The sequence below is a fragment of the Eucyclogobius newberryi genome, unplaced genomic scaffold (assembly GCF_026437365.1).
Source record: "Eucyclogobius newberryi isolate DKJ021-1_F unplaced genomic scaffold, fEucNew1.0.hap1 SCAF_7, whole genome shotgun sequence".
Lineage (NCBI taxonomy): Eukaryota > Metazoa > Chordata > Actinopteri > Gobiiformes > Gobiidae > Eucyclogobius > Eucyclogobius newberryi.
Window position 1 is genome coordinate 20770426 of NW_027316389.1, and position 5116 is coordinate 20775541.

Below are 5116 nucleotides of genomic sequence, written 5' to 3' on the forward strand. Positions count from 1 at the left end.
CAGGCACCATATGTTCTTGTATGCAATGGAATTTTGTATTATTATTATTATTATTATATTTTCCATGATTTTCCATTTAGCCAGTTTCAACTCCTTAACGCTTCAACCGATTTCAGCATGTTATACCTCATTACGATCGCTTTCGCAGTAGTGCGTGTGTTATTACTTTTGACATTTGAACAACTTGTACGTTTTGCAGAATCTTCAAAAGTATTAGTACTTTTTCCCCATTTTAAATGAATTTGGGCATTATGAGTGTCTGCGGAATTCTTTAGCCTTTATTCTTTAGAATTTTGTGACGGAGGAGAGAGAGAGAGAGAGAGAGAGGGAGAGAGAGAGGGAGAGAGAGAGCGAGAGAGAGGGAGACTTTATTCTTTAGGCTTTATTCTTTAGAATTTTGGGACGGAGCCAGTAGAGCGAGAGAGAGAGGGGGAGATGGGGGAGAGGGAGCGACGCAGACACTCCAGCAATGGCTTCAGCCATTGCAAATTTTCTAGTTATTGTTTGTTCTGTAAACTTCTCGTGGTTTTGCCAATTGTTCTGAAAAAAGTAAATCCATATTAGTTCCCCGGCACTCTGGAGGTCCCCTGTGTTTTTAAGTCCATAAATCATCACCAGACCCGTTCTGAACTCGACTGAGCAAACTCAGCAGTTTGTATATCTCCACATGGTAATTGAGGAATTAACTTCCATCCGGATGAGGGCACGCCTAACTTGAAGAATTAAAACATGAGATGCCAAAGTAAGGGTACTTTGTTTAGTATGAGCCTGTTTAGATGTGTTTTAAATCTTCCAATCTTCCATATAGGCCATAGGCTCTAGCCTGTATCGTTCAAGTTCGCTACACCTGTCAAAGTACAAAAAAAAAAGACATAATATATAAAATTATCATTGTAATATTAGCTCATGACAATGGTTCTCCACTCGCGTTGCACCAGTTTTTTATTTTTATTTTTCAGAAATGGCTGCTGATCAGAGCTTTTGGTGACCAACAAACATGATGTATTCAGGCTGCTTAAGAAGATGAAGATGAAAAAAAACGTCCGGCGCCTCAGGAGGGGGAAGTAGTGCTTCACCAACACCGTTTACGGTGCAGGTGGAGGCCTGCTGGCCTCGACTGGGGATGTCGTCGGACGGTGAAAGGAATACTTTGAGGATCTCCTTAATCCCTCAGTCACGTCTTCCGAAGAGGAAGCAGAGACCGGGGACTCAGAGGCTGGCTCATCCATCACCCAAGCTGAAGTCACTGAGGTTGTTCGCAAACTCTGTGGCAGGGCTCCTGGGGTGGATCTGCCCTGAGTACCTAAAGTCTCTGGATGTTGTAGGACTGTCTTGGCTGACACGTCTCTGCAACATCGCGTGGCGGTCGGCCGTGCCTCTGGACTGGCAGACCCGGGTGGTGGTCCCTCTGTTTAAGAAGGGGGACCGGAGGGTGTGTTCCAATTCCTCAGCCTCCCCGGTAAGGTCTATTCCAGGGTACTGGAGAGGAGAATCCGACCGATAGTCGAACCTTGGATTCAGGAGGAGCAGAGTGGTTTTCGTCCCTGTCGTGGAACACTGGACCAGCTCTATACCCTCCATCGGGTGCTCGAGGGTTCATGGGAGTTTGCCCAACCAGTCCACATGTACTTTGTGGATCTGGAGAAGGCTTTCGACCGTGTCCCTCGGGGTGTCCTTTGGGGGGTGCTCCGGGAGTACGGGGTCCGGGTCCCTTTGCTCAGGGCTGTCCGGTCCCTGTATGATCGGAGCAGGAGCTGTGTTTGCTTTGCCGGCAGTAAGTCAGACCTGTTCCCAGTGCATGTTGGACTCCGCCAGGGCTGCCCTTTGTCACTGGTTCTGTTCATAGTTTTTATGGACAGAATTTCTAGGCGCAGTCAGGGGTTGGAGGGTGTCCCGTTTGGGGACCACAGTATCTCATCGTTTGCAGACGATGTTTTCCTGATGGCTCCATCAAACCCGGACCTGCAACATGCACTGGGACGGTTTGCAGCTGAGTGTGAAGCGGCTGGGATGAGAATCAGCACCTCCAAATCCGAGGCCATGGTTCTCGACCGGGAAAAGGTGGCTTGCCCTCTCCAGGTGGGTGGGGAGTCCTTGCCCCAAGTGGAGGAGTTCAAGTATCTCAGGGTCTTGTTCACGTGTGAGGGAAGGATGGAGCGTGAGATTGACAGGCGGATCGGTGCAGCGGATCGGTGCAGCGGCTGCAGACTGTTGTGGTGAAGAAGGAGCTGAGTTGAAAGGCAAAGCTCTCAATTTACCGGTCGGTCTACGTTCCTACCCTCACCTATGGTCATCATGAGCTTTGGGTAATGACCGAAAGAACAAGATCGCGAATACAAGCGTTTGAAATGAGTTTCCTCCGCTGGGTGGCTGGGCGCTCTCTTGGAGATAGGGTGAGGAGCTCGGCCACACGGGGGGAGCTCGGAGTAGAGTCGCTGCTCCTCCACGTCGAGAGGAGCCAGCTGAGGTGCCTCTGTTCCGGATGCCTCCCGGGCGCCTCCCCGGGGAGGTGTTCCGGGCATGTCCCACCGGGAAGAGGCCCCGGGGAAGACCCAGGACACGCTGGAGGGACTATGTCCCTCGGCTGGCCTGGAAACACCTCGGGATCCCCCCGTAAGAGGTGGAGGAAGTGTCTGGGGAGAGGAAGTCTGGGAGTTCCTGCTTAGACTGCTGCCCCCGCGACCCGGCCCCGGATAAAGCGGTAGAAGATGGATGGATGGACTTCTATTCTAGGTGCAAAGATGAGTGAAGCATTAACTGGGCTTCATGTGTTTACAGGCTGTGACTCAGTCAGTGCTTTCTTTGGCAAGGGTAAAAAAAGAGCTTTGTAAATATTGACAAGGGAAGAGAGATTCTGTGATGCTTTTATCAGACTAGGTCAATGCTTTGATTTGGAAAATAATTCTGAATTAGAAAGGTTTGTTTGTCATTTGTATGGTCAGCAAGAGGTGTCGAGTGTAAATGAAGCACGGTACAACTTATTCTGTGTTTCGTCTCCGTCAGAGAAACTCATGCCTCCTACAAAAGATGCCCTATACCAGCACAGCTCGCGAGCCAATTATCAAGCAGCTTTTCACTGGAGGTCACTTAAGCAACATATCTGTGCACCTTCACCCGAAGGTCCTGGATGGATTCTTGAAGATGGAGCCTTGTCTATTAAGTGAATGACCTTAGCTGTTGCTCCAGATTTGGCCCTGAAGATGTCTCGGTGTTCTTGTAAAGTTGGTAAATGTTCTCAGGGTAGATGTTCCTGTCTTAAGGCAAAGGTTTCTTGCTCTATCTCCTGTAAATGTGTAGATTGTGAAAATGTGGATACTACACTTGATGAATAATTCCACCAGTTCCCGAAAAACATTGACGAAATGCCAGACTCTGAATCGATGAAAGTGATTTAGATTACTGAAGCACATTTTTCCCCCCTGGTGCCTCAGTACAATGTAATGGCCTCATGTTAATGTTGTACTTACACATTTTGATATCAATCATACTCATATCATTCCTCTGTTTATATGTATATCCTATTCTGCAGAGAGTTTGCCTTATACTAGATCGAAAGATACACTGTTAATTAGCCTGTTTATCACGATGTAAATGCTGCCATTATGATTGTAATTATTTGTTCATATTGTAAAAACATATAATGATTGCTTAAAATTATATCCGTTCTATAGAATAAAAATCTAACAACAATACTTGCTTGTTCCAGCAATTAACTTTTACCAATGGCCTATGTTTACTTTCTTCAAATAGGTAACTGGTGTTGAAAGGGTTAAAATAGTACTTTTAGATTATGTTTTTATAATGTAGTATGAATCAGAAATTGAGAATTTGTAATTGTTGAAGCATTCAGTTAAATACTAAATGTGGAGTAAGAGTTTTCAAGTGCGTAATGATAACATGCAGACTTATTAAAACTGTTTTTTAACTTACGTTTGCACATAAACTAAAGCACCCAGAGTCTCTCCACTTTACAACCTCCAAGAAAGTAGTTATGTCTCTGAGAATCTGAATTTCTGAAGTAATCAATCAAATAATTAAAACAATAAGAAGGTATGAAGATGGGTGTACGCCCCAATTTGTCACATATTTTGGTAAACTGGCAACTTCGGCACCTATTTTCTCAAATACTGGAAGAAATCATGCGGAGAACTTTCCCCCCCAGCTCAAGTATATATTTTAGATTGGAAAACCACTTTTGAAAAGTAGTTCTGGTGTTCTGAAGCGAAATTCATTTTCTAGCCACATTCTGAGTTACAGCCTATGGCCTAATATTATGCATTATTTGTATCATTATTGGCATTTAAACGTGCCCTTGAGTACCTTTAGTTTGGCACTTCATGTTTTTGAACTAAAACATGTTTTATACAAACTGTGGAACATGAACAGTTCAAGATAAACATTTCACAAAATACATCATGGCTCGCACTTCCTGGTCTCAGCACGCTGTTGTACTAATCGTGATTTGACAAGATGACAAACAGTTTACAGAACAAGTCTGGCAAGGAGTCACGTCAGAGCCACGTAAGAGCCACGTCAGAGCTACGTCAGAGCCACGTCAGAGCCACATCAGAGCTACGTCAGAGTCACGTCAGAGCCACGTCAGCCACGTCAGAGCCACGTCAGAGCTACGTCAGAGCCAAGGACCAACCAGGAGTCATTGAGATAGCGTGAATGAAGCTAAATGCTATTCCGGGTATGTTTTTGATGAGAAGACAATGTTAGAACACAGTCAAAAGCTCAAAAATGTCAACTTTTGCACAATATTTGCCCTTTAAAGTTAATTACTGACTTGAAGTGGAAGTGACGGTGAGAGGTGTGGCCACATAAAGATCACCTGGCCTGCGATAAGTACTCTCCTGCTCTTACAAAGACATGTAGCCTTGGTCATCTTGTGTCATCTCCACTAGCTCAGATGGGTGCCATTCGCTCAAGATTGACCAATTTACCAGGAAATATTTATGTATTTTGCTGACAAAGCTGTATGGACTTAACTTCACAACACCAGAAGCTACACCCTTTTCAGCTTGCAGAAGTATAACTGGATAAGATTGTCATGTAAGTTGTCATGAACAGTATGTGTGAGGATGTATATTTTCATATCACCACGCTTAATAAA